Source organism: Balaenoptera acutorostrata, chromosome 3 (genome assembly GCF_949987535.1).
Source record: "Balaenoptera acutorostrata chromosome 3, mBalAcu1.1, whole genome shotgun sequence".
Classification (NCBI taxonomy): domain Eukaryota; kingdom Metazoa; phylum Chordata; class Mammalia; order Artiodactyla; family Balaenopteridae; genus Balaenoptera; species Balaenoptera acutorostrata.
The window spans coordinates 51,555,898-51,573,891 of NC_080066.1; the positions used below are offsets into that span (position 1 = coordinate 51,555,898).

A 17,994-nucleotide genomic window follows, 5' to 3' on the forward strand; every position below is an offset into this window, starting at 1 on the left:
TATTCCATCTCATTCGCTGCTATATTGGGACAGGACACAGAGTAGATGCTAAGTATCAGTTAAATCGATAAGTAAGTGAATGGACCTGCCTTTGCAGGTTTCAAACTTAAACTGGGCATTTCCAGCCACTCTCTGAGCTTGGCCCACTCCCACCTCCCAAAGAAAGTCATCGTGTTTGTGCCAATCTCAGAGTCCTCTGGGGACCAAGTGGGACAGGAGAGAATAATTAATGGTAATATCTACAGTGAGTAGTTATTCATATTTGTTCACTCCGGGGAGCATCAAGTCTCAATGTTATGTTAAAGCACAGGCCTGGGGAAAAAAAGCACCCAGGCCCAAGGAGATGCAAAGTTAGTCCCCAGTGTTTGTTATCTGCAGCCATGGAGTGAGGAAGGATATGTGTCACTTCAGTAAGGCTCACACGCAACTTCTCAAGGGCCCAGGCTTGAGCTGCCCCAGAAACCTAAGGCAACTCGTGGAGGCCAAAGAGGAAGGGGAAGGCAGATGGGGAGAGACCCGCCAACCAGGATCGACGTCTGTTCTTTCGACCATACTCCATACACACAGGTGTTTCTGAATTACTGGATCTTTGAAAAGGGCGGTCTGCACACAAATGCAGTATGAAGAATGATGATTCTGTGAAGGAAAATGTATAATGGAACAGTAAACACACAAACTCCTGATGGCCTGCTATGGGCAAGGTACCAATCAGCTCTTGGAGTTATTGGTCGGAATTTCAGGGAGAGTCCTGAGGAGGGCTGGGCGCTCAAATCACAGACGGTCAGGGAAATCAGTGAAAGACCCCTGATTAGGGTCAGGGAAGCTTCAGAGGGAGAAGGGCATGATGAACGCCACAGGAGAGAAAGGCAGATGTTTCAGAGGGGAGATGAAGTGGGCACAGGCAGGAGGGCTGTAATTGTTAGAACATGAATTCCAATCGGAGAGGACTGGGCATGTGGGCTGGGGCGGGTCAGAAACAGCGTCTCAAGCAACGGCCGTTGTGCAGGAGTGTGGGACACCCCTCTGCAGGAGGGGAGAGCAGCCAGCTTCGAGATGCACACTGAGGGTGAGTGGTGATGCTGCAAACATGTTCTCGTTTTCACTAACATTTAGTTAAGAATCAACACAACAGGTCCAGACTTCAGCCAGCGTGGAGGGAGTGCGGGCAATAGTACAAGAAAGCATCAAAAAGTCAGAGGGACCGGAAGGCTCAAAGGGAACAGAGCTGCCTCCCATCAGCCTTACGTAGGGGAAGGTGAACCCTCCTCTCATTCCTGTGACCAAAGCTGGGGATGCTTTGAATTTCACTGCCCCAACACGTGGGATCACATAACACTCTCTCCTACACACTGAGAGATCCAGAATGGATGGCACAAGAGGTGAGTCTCCCTCCCTCCCACTTCCCCACACACCCAACCTCTTCCAAAAACATCAAATCTTTTCTTCCGTAAATAATTGCAATAGGATGCCGTAGCTTTTCCCAAACAAACAATAGCTGGATTGTGCCCTGTTTGCCATGGGCCCAGCCCAGCGCACACAAAGGCCTGCTTTCACGGGCTGGGCCTCTCTCTGCTGCAGAAGGATGGGTATGATTCCCCCTCCTCATTTATTCAGCAACTTCACTGCAGTGATTCCTTTAGGAAAGGAAGAGGCTGTTACCAGGAGGAAAAGGAACAGCACCCATTAAAGACAATGGCCATTGTTCCCCAGGTTTTCCCTTGCCTTTGACTTCATCCAGAAAGCTCTCCTTTCACCAGAAGAGAGCTGTTTGCTCTAAAATTCCAATCACACAATTTTATGCTGGTGATTTCTTTTAAACTTTCTATGAAATGTCATCCATGATCTTAAATTGTAATAAGCTGAAACTTTCAAAATGTTCCTGTTTTTATATCTTATATCTTCATACTCTTTGGGAATTAAATAGAATTTAAGTGAGCGCCTATATTTTTGTACTAATTCCTATTCCTGGTTTAAAAAAAAAGTGTGAACTAAAGAATAAAACTCATTACTTTATAGGTGTTGCTTGAAAAATACATCATTTGTGTTTAAAAATATAAAGCATTATGATTCCCTTTCAGAATTTAAGTTTGATTTTCCCCACAGGTACAAGTGCCTCAGCCAGAATGCCCTTATTTACCAGTTAGAATATTTCCACTAAGAAAGCTTAAAAATCATCTTTCTATTTCCAGTAATTCAGAATGGCCACTCTCCCAGTCTGAGCCACTGACATTTGACACAAAGAGGTTTCTTCTCCTCCTATTTTAATGGTCTTTCTCCTACTCACCTCTTTCACTCTCCCAATTTAGATGAAATGGAGTTTCAAATGGCCAAGATACTAATAAACCCTCTGAAAGCCATCTGGAGAGCTTATACATTTTTGTTTTTCAAACCATGTCAACAAACCATATAAGGCTACAGCAATCAATGCGACATCGGGGCAGAAAAAGGACCTTTAGCTGCATGGTAAAGTGTTCTTCTGAAGGGATTTATCATTCATGCCAGTAACTTAAACTAAAATGTATTTTAAAGTTTAATCTTGGTTTCTCGATAGGACCTAGTGAGGCGAGCAGTCCACAATCATGTGCTTCATTTGTTATGAGGCTCAAGTAGGAGACTCCAGTTTATTCAGCATTGCACCGACTTTGCTTATCTCACGATTGACAAAACACTTGAGAGATGCTTTCGCATTTGCCTGGGCTTCAGCACTGAAAGTAAAAAACCTCCACTATGCCAGACTAGAGTCTATTACGGACCTTTTCCCATTGGATGGAGCTAGGTTGTCAAAACTCATTGTGATTTTCCACATATGGAGTCATAATGATGGAGCTGGGTTGGGTATCTCCAACCTACTTCACCAGAAGAGGAAATTCTCAGTACTCAGGCTCCGCTACACCTTTTCTCCAGTCTCTGAGGTCAGACATAAGGAATTGATGGGAATTACTCTGCATCCAGTAAATTGCCCTAATCTTCATCCATTTCTCAGCATATGACAATCTCAACATGTTTTATAATGGTGGGTTTATTGTTACTCACGTATGGTGAGACCAGCAGATCAGGAGACGACTGCCACTGAAAAGACAGTTTGTTACCTGCAGTTCCCAAGAGGAGTGCTGCACCAGGCCGCACAGAGCCACACAGGGAAGCACCAGGTCGGTCAGGAGGCAGAGGGAAACATGAACAAGAGCTTTAATTGTGGCTTCTGCAGGAAGGAATGGGTGAGGCAGGGTAAGCAGGCTTAGGATTGGCTGGAGTTGAATACTGCAGTGGGCTCTGGGGTGTAGGGGCTGTCCCTAGTTGGCTGGTACCTGGCCCTGGGGTGAGGAGGGCAGGTGGATAATGGACCTGAGTGTGAGAGCCCTATACGGGAGCTGGAAGGACGGAGGAGGGCATGGGCTCTGGATTGCTTAGTTTACACATGAAAGGTGTACTCACTTACTGTCTCTAGATATTAACTAGTTCTGGGAGGGACAGTCTCTCCAGAGTGAACAAGGCCTCAAGATATCAAAGCACCAGAATCACAGAACACAAAAAGGCATGATTAATAGAGAAAGGTAGCACAAGTCAATTAAGTCAAAACTTTCATGGCCCCAGGTAGTAACCTTCGTTCAAGTCAAAGAGGACGATGAGAACATCTGAAGAGGAGCTCCCCATTCATCAGCACTGCCAGCAAAGCCACTTAAACCACTGCTTTTCAGCTGAAGATTAGAACAGCATAAGAGAAAGGAAGTGGGTCTATGGACTTAAGATAATGGGCTGATGGTCGCTTGCCAACAGTAGTACATTTCATGACACTTGTGAAGGCAGCTCATCTGGAGTCAAGTACACAGGGATGATCCAGGGGTAAGCCCAAGGACAAGGCCTCAAAGAGGGACCTGGACAACATACATATGAAATTCAAAGATAAAGTTGAGAGCAAGGGCAAATAGATAAAACAGGATACAAAAAGATCAGGTTGGAAAGAGGGTCCAAATCTTATACAACAAAGTTTAAAAAGTTCTATGAAAAATAACAAAAATGTAAGCATAATACACTGGTGACGTGGCTAACAGCTGAAAGGGTCAGAGAGTCCAAGGTGCTTTGCTGGCCCATGTCAATGAGTTCCAAAAAGATGACACGGTCTTCAGCTGCATCCCAGGGGCCATGGCATCCAAAATAAGGCTAGTCAACAGTCTGGGTCTGATATCTATTGGCTACAACCCTTAAAGATGGCATTTTAATTCTCCGGGACATGGTTTAGAGGGTTGTTAAACTAGAATTTATCAAATGGAGTAAAGAACAGGTAAAGGAACAGGAAATGTTGAATCTGGAGAAGGAAATATTCAGAGGGTACAGAATAGCTGTCCTCACATATTCAAAAGGGCAACTATCTTGAAGGGATATTTGACTTATTTTTTAAGGTTCATAAGATACAAATAGAACCAACACAAAGGAATCAGGTTATAAGGAAGTAGGGTTTTGTTTGTTTCTAAAAAGGAAGAATCTTCTAGCGTTCTTAAGTTGTCTGAAAATGAAACAAGTTGCCTCATAAGATGAAGAGGTTCTTGGACATGGAGGTGTCCAAGGAGAGACTAGTTAATCCTCTACCAAATACACTGGTGTTCAGTAAACTTTTTCTGTAAAGAGACTCGAAAGCCGTGCTGTTTGTGTCACAACTCCTTAGCTCTGCCATTGTAGCAAGAAAGCAGCCACAGAGGTAAGCAAAGGAGTATGAATGTGTTCCAATAAAACTTTATTTACAAAAACAGGTATGATGGGCTTGCTTTGGTGGCATGGGCTATCATTTTTCAAACCTTGAGTCAAACTTAAGAAAATTATTTGGAATCTTTGATTTATAAGAAAATTGCTCACTTATAAATAAGATATAAAGGGATGGCCATATACATACATAAATGTTCAATAAGTATTGCTCTTCTCAAGATTAATTTATCCCATAAGACTAAAATAAAACATTTTAACTTTTCGTCTTTAAATGGCAGAGTACTGGTTTGGGGGTGAGGTGGGGAATCTTATCTGAAATATGTCACACTGTAATTCGGCAATAGTTAGGTTCTAACACATCAGATTGATATAATGCAGACACTAAGCAAACAGCACAGCCACTGACCACTAGAAAGCAGAGAGCAGGGCGCTGGTCAGGTTACTCAAAGACGCAAGGAAAAAACTGCCCCCCGCCCCCTACGTCTTCCACCATAAAGTTCCATACCCTGGGCCCCATTTTCTAAGGTTGGCCTTCACTCAAACCATAAAACTGACTTTCATGACCTCTCCTGACCTCTTTTTTGCTTAGTTCACCCAAAATCCCCAAGGTGAGGACTGGTTTGGATCCCCCTCAAGATGGAGCACACCTACAGAGCTCCTGCCAAGCCCTGTGTTAGTCCTGGATGTCCCAGTCTTCTCCCACCTAGACCCCACAGTAGGGGTAATGGGTTCTCATTACATTAACAAAACACAACACAGGGAACACAATTTTAGCAACAAAGATGGAAGATGGGAAACCCATTGGAACCATTTCCCTCCAAAGCAGTTGAGTCCACTGCAGACACTCCCCAAGGGCTGTGTGGACACGTCTGGCTGTCACGGCAGAGCCCTTATGCAGCACTTTATGTGGGAAAATGGAACCGACCAACGTTTTCTTTAAGTATTCCTCAAAACCAAATGAGTCTTCTCTGGGGTTGAATCCAGAAACTCTGAGACTATGTGCACAGGATTTATAATCTGGTGTCTATGCAGCAGAGTTATAAAAACACAGAATGGAGAAAAAATGGCAGTTTAAGAGCCTGCTAATTCACTGCCAGTTCACTGCGGTGGTTCACATCTCTTGGCTGGCAGGCAGGCAGCACTCCCAACGCCCGGAACCTTGGTGCTGGGCAAGCCTCTCGAGCCGGCAGGACCTGGGAGGCATGGAGCTCACGCTGACAGCTCTTCTCCGGGATCTACCTGAGCATGAGCCAGCACTTCCAGCTCCTGACCCTGAGGTGGTGGAGTCCAATCTCAGTTGCTCTGGAAAAGACTAACCCAAGTTTACAACAGGAGGTCGGTAAGCCTCCCAGCACCCTGAAGTGCCGCTAGCCGTGCCCCGAATCCCTGTGCCACCCTGAGGCTGCCTCCAGTACGTGCCCGGGCAGAGTCAGGGTCAGGGCTCCGTGGAATGTCAAAGGGGCTCAGCCAGAACCTTGGGACATGTGCCCTGCTCAGAGTTTCATTATCCACACCAGAGCAACCCTGCAGTCACCTCACCTAGCACCTAGAGGGCCTGGAACCTTCAGGATAGGTCCGCATCTAAAAACCCGCTAATCTTAACTGTCTGATAGGAATCTTTCAAGAACATACTTCCCCTATCCCTGCACAGACTCTAAGTGAAGTTCATGTCATATTCATCATCATGACTCCAGTACAAAAACCCATAAGGGCCTATAGTGTTCTCAGTGGATGGATATTAAACTCACCTGCCTCTTAAGTTCCCATGTGTTGTTGGCAACACAGGTATACACAGTAGTCCTGGAGGGCTAAATAGTCATTCCTATAACCACTGTTCTTTCATTGCAAAACTGCTGCATTGGCAATATTAAAAATCAAAGTGAAATAATTCTTCATAATTTATCCCACAGCTGGAAACATGTTTGAGGGAGATAAACATATTGACGAGGAAAATGGAAATCTTTCAACTTCAGGTTTCAGAATTAATGAAAGGCTATTTAGTTGTAGTTATCTAATTTGGTGCTAACTGATATCCCAATACCTTATTATTATTTTTAAATTCTTTCTAATATTAATAGCTCTTACACCAACAAATGTGACTTTCCCTTGGGTTGATCTAAGCTCCTCGTGGGGATACCCAACATCACTCTGCATGCCATGCTGTCACAAATGCCTGTCCTGAACAACATGTATTTGGTGTTTTTGTATCACAACTTATTTACCACACAAAAGTGACACCTCAACCATCAAAAAGGAATGTTCATTGGAGCTGCTCTTAGAGAATTTTCCAATTACAAGACAATATCTATAACAAAAACTTGTAGATCAAACATTCTGACTAAATTTACAAATAATGACTCTGCAAGGAACGTTACTATTTTCATACAGCTGCTGTTGTTTCCTCTGAACGTACACTGTGTAAAACATAGAGGCTTTCTTCTGTTTGACAGAAAATCCTAACTGCTGGATGAAAGAAAAAAAAGCCAGGGGACAGTGCATGCATTAATGACTGGTGATGTTGACAAAAGTGACGATGGCTTACACTTCCATGGACAGTGTTCTACTGTGGTCCAGGAACCACTGTAAAGTCCTAATGGTCATCGGTTCACTTAAACCTCACAAACCCTCGAGGAGGTACCACTGTTCATGCCATCTTACAGAGGGGGAAACAGAGGCACAGGTGTCACAGCCAGTAAGCAACAGAGCCAGGGTGGAACCCCATCTGGCAGCAGTTGATGGCTTTAGCCCCTACCCTTTCTCTGAGCATACATCCACATCTGAAACTATGCCGGGAATCTAAATTTAACAAGCTCCATACAACCAAAATGCCTCAGACAGCACAAAGGAGTACATTTCTTGTACAAGTACAAGTACATGTTGCATAAGGAAAGTCTCTAGAAAGCTGCCTAGACCGTATATGGTTCGGGGAGGCAAAGGGAAGCTCCAAGGGACAAAGAATCCATCACACTATGTGGTTCCTCTGTTAACACATCCAGGATGCAGCCTCCCTACTTGGGAGAATCTAAGCTTTATGATTAGTATGTTTTTAGCTGTTAAAAATGTGAAACTACCTCCAACTTATTTGAATCTATAAAAATCCCACCATGCTACAACGAACAAAGCATCGTATTGAGGAGCTGTGAGCCAGGCGCAGGGGGATGATCTGAGAGGGCTGGGGATGAGCAAGGCAGCTCTGACTTCAATGCCCACGGAACACGTCATATCAGAACTTACGAAACTTTCAACTGGCATGATATTAACTGTCGTGTCAGGTTTAGGGCCAGTTGTACCCTAAAACACTTATGTCAATATTTTGTGGATGCCTGATGTTGGTAAATACACAACCTTGTCTATCACTTACTAACACCAGAGAATGGACTTTTCCAGGCACAGGACCACTCCTGGCTTTCAGCACATGTCCACAAGAAGGACTAAGGCAAGAGACATCCTTAGCTTTTCTTCTCTCAATGCTGAAAAAACACTGTGAAAGAATTCCCATAGGAGTTCTGGTAACACCTATTAGAAGGTGTTTATTTAATATATATTCCCACACATGCCAATTATAGAGAGAGGCTCCTATTATTCAACCAGAATTTTTTAAAAAAATTTGTTTTTAGCTCTTATCAAGAAAAAATGAAGGAAAGGGAGGGGCAGAACTTTCAGCTGGGAGATACTAGCACAGGCGCTGCAAGATGGGCTGGGCCCACACTGGCCTCACAGTGTCAGTGTGGCACATGGAGCTGAGCCCACTTCAAGGGAGCTTAGCAGATGGACAAGGCATTGCGGTTACATTCTTACCTTCTTAGAGAGCTGCACGCCTCTGACAGAAGCATCATTCATTTGCTCCCAGCTCTTCCTCCTGCACCCCGTCTCCCACTTTCTTGCCAGGCTAGCCCCAGACTTTCCAAACATAAGAAGGAAGAGGAGAGGGGATGGGGGGAGAGAGACTGCATTTTGTCCTGAGGTGCTCGCGGACTAGCTGTACAAGTGGAGTGACAACCACAGGAAGGAGGCCTCCTTGGAGAGTTCCCAGAGCTGCTGCTGCACTCAAGAAACAGCTGGTCAGGGGCAGCAGGGAGGCCTTCTTCCCTGGAGCCCAGAGGTGAGGAGGGGGCAGGAAGGGCTGACAAGAGGACATGTGACGACTCTTTCTGTACCTCTCTCTGATACATAAGACAGTCCTGGACCGTTGGCCTACTCCTGGGCCTCACGAAAATCACTGTGCCGACCCATCCCGGCCCTCCCCACAACGTTCCTAAGTAGCTCACCGAAAGCACAGAAAAGATTAAGACAAAGACAGACTCTAACAGAAACTTGAAACCGGTAAGGAACCAGAGACTGGACGGGAACGTGTGTGGGTCCACGTTGATTCTGGCCCTTTGCAGACACACATCTGCACCTGCCTCCTGCCCGGTCCCCTAACAAATTCTGTCTAATCCTCACCCTGCAGAAGGGCCGTGGGAAGTGCATGGCCAGTGCTTTCCTAGTTCAAAGGACCAAAAATGCACTTGTCTTCCCTAACAAGCTGATAAAACTATTAGAAATGGTTTTGGTCGTAAAGCCCAACAATCAGAAAGAAAAGGGTATTTGAGTCCTTTATGTTAGCTTACAAAAAATAATTTATGATAATAACTTATCAGAGATACTCTAGGATTTTAGAGGTTCTTTTAAGGGCCACAGTTAAAGGTTTTATTGGTTAAGCAAGACAAGAAAAACAAATCCTTCCTCCTGACCCTCCTGGAGTTATCACAGGTCACCACTTACAGGGCAACTAAGAGAGACAAGAGGGGCTGCATTGCAGGGGTGCTGGAGGTGAGGGTGGGCAGATGCAAAGTGCCTTGAATCACCCACACACACAAAGATACCATATAAACACACCGACACCTTCTGGAAAGGATGAGCACAAAAGCACATTAACATGCTGCCTGCCATTTGGAAGACTGGTCTTGTTGCTCTGCCCAAACATAGGGTCTATGAGTGCCCGCTTCGGGGAAAACAATCCTCGAGGAATATTAGCCCTGTAAAAAATGAGAAACATTCCACCCAAAGTGAGTATCAGCTTTGGAAGGGGGTGGGGAACAAGACCTATCCAAATTTCTTCTACTTTTCACTTGCTTGCCAACTCTGGCAGCAGAAAGTTTAAACAGGAGTATCCTCAAATGCAATTTCCCTGTACCTTAGATACTCCACTAATACCCCAGGATTTTGAATCATGCATCATCTAAATGCAAACCTTAAATATAAAACCACCCCAAAAGAAAATGTCCTTGAATATGGTGATGATTTCAAACTCTGGTGAATAATTATCCTGGATTTCTTACCTGCAAGGATCTCCCATTTTTGTTTATCCTCTCCAGTTCACTGTATCTTCAACAAATGGATTAGCGAGTATTTTCTGAGTGGCTATGACTCAGAAAATACTCTTAGCACTCTCCTTCCCAACTCACAGTCACAATACTGTGTGTGCACAGTCCACCACCCCGTAACCTCCCCTTCAGGGTCTCCCCCTATATTACTTACCTTGCAGTGCAGGCTTCATCCTCCACAGTCTCGAAGCTAAATCAACAAGCCAACTACTACCCTTCTTTCAAGAAGAAAAGGCATGTGTTTATTTCTTCCCTTTCACTTGTGCCTCCTAAATCCTTTGCCTTAGTCCCAAACCAGCCCTTGGGATACTGGCAACACGTAACACCATTCAGAAGAGGAAGATCACCCTGTAAAAATGGCACGATAATGCCTCAAACAGACATTTCACGGCATTCTAGAACTACAGAGAAAAGATTTTTTTATTCCTCTAAATAAATAATAACATAATAAATATATAAAACAGGCTACTCATTACCTCAGTGTTCGTACATCCCATCCAGCTATTATACATGAGCACTACTTGGTTAACCCATGACTATGGAACATAAATACATTCCTGAGGTCTGTACATTTTTAATTACCTTCAAGTTACTGAACCAGCTTAAGGGAAAAAAGAGAAAGCAGCAGTAGGAAACCACTTTTTCATTGTGTTTCAAGCCAGGTACAATTAAAAAAATCATTAGTTCAGTGTCAGCCTAAAGTAGAAACAAACAATTACCAATAGAACATTACATATTACATTTACTTTTCATTTCAAGTAGCACAGTTCTTGTCTGGGAAAACATAAAGAGCTATGTGTAAAAAAAATATAAGATAAACGAACCAAAAATTCTTAGGGGATCTGACTCGCTGAAGACCATGAACATGAGAGAGAAAAATATAGCGATATAAACAGAAGTGGCTCAAAATCTAAAATCATTAAATAAAAATCTTTCCCATTTGGAGTTCATAGCCGAGTGAGTATGTGTTTGTATGAGTACGTGTTTAATGCTCCATGGACCTGATGAACAGAATTCTAGTATCTCAACCACGAAACACTTGGAACCCGATGCCAACATAAAAGCAAAGCAAAAGTCCTCTGAGCTTCAGGGAAAATCATTTATAAATATTCACAGTTATCTACTTTACCGAGAGATAGATAGACTAAGATCAGAATTCGCAATCCCTGCATACAGGGAGAATACACCAAATGCATAAAATATAAACATGCATAGATGTCCAAGGCCATTTAATTTAAGGAAAAGTTGGAGCCCCACATAGTAACAGATTCTGAGGCACCAGGTTTCACAATAGTGCCCTGGGATGCCAAGAAAATGATCCACATTAAAGACAGCAAAGTGCTGTTAATCAACAACAATTAAAGAGAAAAATGTAAGTATCTTGCACTCTGAGAAGGGAGCTTTGATTACTTGGGAAATCAACTCAAGCAAAAAACTTCTGTTCCAATGAGGCCAGACAAATACAATGCATACAGAAGATGTCCGCAATGTAGACAAGACCATGGCTATGATGGGATCCATTCTTTCAATGTGAATTTGTCTAGTCTTTCCAGGAGGTAAGTTCAAAGCCTGTATACACTTTGCTCCCCAAAGTTGCTGCTGGTCAAAACATCTGAGACGCTTCTTGAATTTGACAATTCTGGCTTCCTTGACCTCACCGGTGCAATCCTCCACCCCCAAAACAAAACCCAAAACATTCCTCAGTCCTGCTTTATCTCCCCTCTTCCATTTTTCTACCCATCTTTCAGAAGGAGGAGGCCACAGTCCCTGCCTCTGCTGACAACTTAACCACTCGGCCATCCAGGGTGTGCTCCTTCAACTAAAATGGTTTTGCTGCCAGTGGCACAGTCATCCACTATAATACCTCAATCTCCTAAATAAGGAAATACCCCCTTTGGAAGTGTTTTGCTCCCACTCCTTCTATGGCAGTTCTCTCTTGTTCCTTCTTTTATTTCTTGTTGCAATCCTTTTCCATCCCTTCTCCTTCCTTAAGTCCTGAAGTCCTCCAAGGGCCTAGCCTGTGAACTTAAGTGACCTACCACTGTTAGTAGCAAGGCTCAGGCCAGAATCACATCTTAGAACCAGCGAGCCATGCCCTGGGTCAGCTTACCCCAACTTTTTTCTAATCAGGACCCCAACTGAACTTCAAAGCCAAAGCCATCGCTGTACCCAGAGCTGGCCCATGCAGTGTGCCTTTAATTCAGACCCTCACGACGTGGACACAGTGACATCATGTTGGCTGCTGGCCAAAAAGAGAAACTGAACAATTAGGACCCAAGACTAGCTGTTTATATCAAGTCCTCAATGCATTCCTTCTCATCCCTTCCTTTGGTATAATTGCAATGAAAGACTTTCCTTTTACAGTTAAAAAAAAAAAAAAGAAACCGAACTCATATCACCCATGCCTAAAACAGCCCAGATGTGGCATTCAAGGCTGGGGAGGGGCATGTGGTGTTAACGGGACACATGACACCCACACAGGAGAGAAACCAGGGCAACCAGGAAAGCGAGTCAGGCATGCAATGGTGAGCTTCCACACTGGTGCTGGGCAATGGGCATTAGGGGCATTGCCAGTTGTGTTTATACAACATCAAAACATGGAGAGCTAAAGAAAGACGCTTGGCACATCTGGAGAGTTTGTGACATCAGGCATTAGGTGCCTTAAAGCACCTGGTTGCCACTAGCAATGGGGAGGGAAGGGTCCTATTTAAAAGCTGGAGCGAAAAAACAGCCTAATCGTCTCTATCTCTGTTCTCAGTGTCCACGTTGGAGAAGGGTGTGCTTAACCTCTCTGGCAGAACAACTTTACAATAGCATTATCCTTCATATACAGCCATGATGCCTCGGGGTAATTCTCTTCCCCTAACCATGCTCAAGGACACAAATCCGGCATTTCTGATTTGGGGAATCATTTTGAGGGTGGTGTGGATGGCCAGCCAGTTTGGGGTTCGCTCTTTGCGCACAGGACAGTCAGCGAGGACACTCCTCATCCAGGCTTAAAGCGCTCTTTGCGAGGACGGCGGCCCTCTGCCGGGGCTCACAGGGGCAGCTGTAACCCAGCCGCCCCTCTCTCTGGTGTTTGTTTTGATAGAGGTTCATTTATGCCCAAGACAATGCCTGCCCTCTTCTCTCTGCTCCCAGCAGGAAGCAGTGGCAGGGAGGGGGGTCAGCATTGTCACACAGCTTCCAATTCACACAACCCTGTGACCACAACAATGAGGCTTCAAGTGCCACAAATAATGAGCTGCCCACTGGGAGCAGGAGAGGGGGACAGGGCAAGGGAGACAGCACGTGCAGACCTGGGCACCAGGTAGTAGGTGCCCAATAATCAGCACTCCACTCTCAGGGCTGGGCACAGGGACCCCACCTGCCTCCTCTTGGGTGGCTTGGGGACAGAGGTGTAACCAAGGCCCCCAGGGATGACAAAGCCTTTTTTCCCCTTTTCCCAGTTCATTTCTCTTACCATTTCCTACAACTAAATGAGCAAACACTCAGAAAAAACAAAACAAACAAACGAAAAAAAAATTAACGCACACAACATGCTTAGTGTTCTAATTTACACACAGTTGCACAAGGGGCAGAAAAGTCTAATTTGAATGGACAAAAAATGAACAATATCCTTTAAAATACAGCCGGGGCTAGATGGCTGGGAGTGAATGAAACGCATTACCCAACCAACTGCTGCTGTAACACAAGCCCTCTCCTCCCCCTCCTGGGCCTCATTCATAAAAAGCCTGCTTTGCCTCAGCAGCTGCAGGAGCCGGACTGGATTTGCCTCCGTGTTTTCCAAGACAGAGGGAAAACAAATGAAACAAAGAGAATCCCTCAGATTCCACCACCGAGTCTGCCTCCTCTAGGGAAGTTTGGGCTGCTTCTCTTGGGTCGCCAGGTCTGTTCCCCAAACAGGCGGAGGGCATTCTGCAGAGCTGCTTGTGGGGAGCAGGGCTAATGCTCACACACCCAGTGTGTTATTAAAGAAATTCCCATCTGCTGAGTCACATGCCGTATCTTTCACCACACTGCTATTTAAAAGATAATAATAAAAAACAAAAATCGAAGGTTCTTCCTTGTTAGTAAATGGGGGCTGTCAGTTTATCTAAAGACTGCCGAATTGGGGTAGAGGTGGCAACACATTTCCAAAAGAGGTGGAATTTTTAAATTGTCCACTTTTAAATTGATAGCACCATGCTCAAACTTTATACAACCATGGTAGAAATCTTAGGAGGTTTTGCACAACTTTAATTCTTAATATTACTTTTCAAATTTCCAAACACACCAACAATTGATATGCTGCATCCTGGCAGAAGTCCCCCAAAGTCCAACCCTTTGCCTTGGCTCCCCTCCCAGCAGAGCATCTTTCACCACCTCCCAGGCCCAGGGAGGCTGGTTCTTACAAAAGAACAAGCCTCGCTCAAGTACACAGTCCCTTAGGAAAGTCAGAAATCACCATGATAGATGGGAGGCTATCAAATTTTTTAGACTCAAAACCCTTCTTCAAAACAAGGCCTGAACACAAGAGCATGTTCTAATTTACCAGGAATCGTTTTTTTTTTTAAAAACATCTTTATTGGAGTATAATTGCTTTACAATGGTGTGTTAGTTTCTGCTTTATAACAAAGTGAATCAGCTATACATATACATACATCCCCATATCTCCTCCCTCTGGAGTCTCCCTCCCACCCTCCCGATCCCACCCCTCTAGGTGGACACAAAGCACCGAGCCGATCTCCCTGTGCTATGCGGCTGCTTCCCACTAGCTATCTGTTTTACATTTGGTAGTGTATATATGTCCATGCCACTCTCTCAGTTCGTCCCAGCTTACCCTTCCCCCTCCCTGTGTCCTCAAGTCCATTCTCTACGTCTGCGTCTTTATTCCTGTCCTGCCCCTAGGTTCTTCAGAACTATTTTTTTTTTTTAGATTCCATATATATGTGTTAGCATACAGTATTTGTTTTTCAAAAATATGGAACGCTTCACGAATTTGCGTATCATCCTTGTTCAGGGGCCATGCTAATCTTCTCTGTATTGTTCCAATTTTAGTATACGTGCTGCCGAAGCAAGCACACCAGGAATGGTTTTAATGCAAGAATTAAATAGGAACAGAGTGCAGGAAGAGGAGACAGGAATAAAACCATTCTTGTTGCCCTAATACCAGAGCTGTCTTCTGGTAAATTGAGATATAAATTCTCTCCAGAGACAAGATGATCAGAGCTATTAACTGGTCCCTTCTCGGCTCTTGCAAAACAGAAGTAGAATTTCAAAATCTCAAATGGCAAGGGGTGTGGGGGAGTCTGCTACAGTTCCAGAAAATCCTAACTTTAACACTACCGTCCCTCTGTAATCCCGCCCTGCTCATCAGGGCTGGGGCCCAGGGGGTCACATTCCTGCGTGCTCCCCGCCACTCCCTCCCCCACCCCCTCCCCCACCCCCAGACTATAATAGAAGCCCTCAGTGCTCTTGTGCAGTAAACATTCATTGCTACCACATTCTCTCCCCCCAGGAAGGCCTCCCCCTCCCACCTTCACCCAGGGACTGACAGCCAAAGAAATGAGAAAATGATGTGGAGATAGCAAATGAATCTTGTAAGATACCTGGTCTGTAATTAAATCACAATAATTCTATAACCTCTTCAAAGGCAACAATGTCAAGATAACAAACTGAGAGCAAAATAAACAAGTCTTATAGAAATTACACCAACCTTTATAAAGAGATTACCTAGTGGCTGCTGCCCGGATTCCACAACCATTTTTTTTTAACTAGTCTCAGACCTTCTGACCATAGTGTGGGAGTTCCCATGTAGAAACCTGCAGACCTGTGGTTCTCTATGTATTTTCTGTGACCATGAACATGCTTTACAGGTAAGGGGAATGTACCCATGATCATTTTTTGAGGGGGCCCATGGAAGAAGGAGATAGATGAGTCATATAATGGATACAGATTTAGTGAGATTTTAATACCTAAATTGTCTCTGGCCCCATTCGCAAACAACTGGTAATCATCAAAATGTTTCTTAAGCCCTTGGGTGTGGGCATGTTTACCCAAAGACATGGTAACTTCCCTAAAGGAACAATAAAATACACCCTAGGGCGCACATCAATTAATCAAGTTTGGCCCTAACTAAATGTGTGGTATAGGGCAAGATACCTTCTAAGCTCTCTGTCCATCAGCGTCCTCATCTATAGAATGGATATAACAGTGAAGCTGACTCTTGCAGGGTTGTCATAAGGGCTGATACAGAATAAGTGCTCAATAAATATTAGTTGCTGTTGCTAAGTTGTCACTATGTCACCTCACCCCCATCTAAACTCTCTGCTTACTTTCCAACACAGAGAACAAAATCCTTTTTTTTCTCTGTCCCACGTGATGATTTAGCTGTGCCCACCCTCTTTGCCCCTCGCTCATGGGCTCCAGCCCCACGACTGTCTCTTCCTCTTTCTCTGCCGTCCCATACGCATCCCATATGCATCTGCCAGTCCTGTTGGTGCCTTGGGATTCCAAGTGCATCTCCCAACAACCTTCACCATTATCCTGGTCTAAGATGCACATTCTCTGCCCTGGATCATGGCAACTGCCACCTCCTACTGGTCTCTCTGCTTCTGTCCCGGCCCTAGAGTCTACTGTCAACACAGAAGCCGGTGTCACCCCTCTGCTCAGAATCCCGCCATCTCCTGTCCCAGTCAAAGCCAAGGTCCTCACCATGGCCCCCTGCCCTCCAGCCTCCTGACTTTCCTGCAACCCTTCCTTTAGGTCTCTGCCCGAATGCCATCTCACTAGAGAACCCCTCTGAGCACCCTACAGAAAAGAGCACCCCACTCAGCACAGCCCCCAGCCCGCCCTGATTTAACAAAAGCTCCATGAAGGCAGAGACTCATCCATGGCTCTATTCCTGTACCGAGAACAGAGCCTGGCACAGGGCAGGTGCCCAGAGAGTGTGGGGTGAATAAACAGCCCTGCTCCCCACATGCACACACCCCAAGATCGTCCCCACATTGGGGCCTTTCCACCTATGGTCCCCTGCCACCACGTCCCCATGTCTCCTCCTGGCTGACTCATACTCTCAGGGCAAACGTCCCCTCCTCCGAAAGCCCTTCTCTGAGAGTCCAACCCCAAACCACCCCCCCCCCACCAGTTATTCATCTATTCTTGCTCACAGCACTCATCACTGTCTGACATTGTGACTTGATTATGGTCTGTTTCTGCCACTAGCACGTTTCCATCACTGGGCCCTCAGTGGCTGCAACAGTGCACCCGAGCACCTGGCCTGTGTTTCTGAAGAATGGTGGTGCTTGTACTGATGTTCTTTACAAAGGAAATCTGGGAGCGGGGCGTGAGGGCCTATTCTTCCCCGTGCCGTACACTCCGAAAGTTCTCCTTCAATGCAACACCTCTGGCGCCTGCAAACGCCTGCCGGCTGATGGGCTCCGTGGTCGCCTGCAGAAGCACTCAGCAGCTAAGAGGTTATTTGTGTGCAAAGGAAAACAAACCTCAGTTACTAAATAACAGCTCAACATCTGTCACCACAGATGAGCAACTCTACACACAGCCAATGATCCTGCACGGCATGACCTGTCCAAACACCAGGTGTCAGCTCCACTTCCCCCTGAGCAGGCTTGAGCGCGGTCATCACAGCTGCCTGAGGACACCGCTCAAAACCAGCGCCCCGACCCCAGCGCCCAGCCCCCTGGCCTCTGATGCACTCACTGCCTGCGCAGCAGAGACATCAGGTGACTTCCTTGAACAAGAAAAATCGCCCGCAAGGCCGCAGGTGGGACTTTAACGGTGCTGCTGTCGTGACCTCGGGGAAACCAGGACCACAAAACGTGACTGTGGGCACTGCACACATAGGGCGGGGGGAGAGCCATGGAAGATGTGGGGGACCCACTCCAACACGAGCACCCCGCAAACGAGGTGGAAGCAAGCTCACCCACCC

The 17,994-nt window shown here is 45.5% G+C and overlaps 1 protein-coding gene and 1 non-coding gene across 3 annotated transcripts in view; both read right to left on the reverse strand.

The window, feature by feature from the left end:
- The window catches only part of IGF1R (insulin like growth factor 1 receptor), a 313,412-nt gene that overhangs the window by 136,175 nt on the left and 159,243 nt on the right, over positions 1 to 17,994 (reverse strand). The gene's annotated exons all lie outside the window — the stretch shown is intronic.
- Positions 15,022 to 15,128, reverse strand: LOC130708025 (U6 spliceosomal RNA). The gene has a single exon (XR_009008053.1). It is a non-coding gene; the product is annotated as a U6 spliceosomal RNA (small nuclear RNA).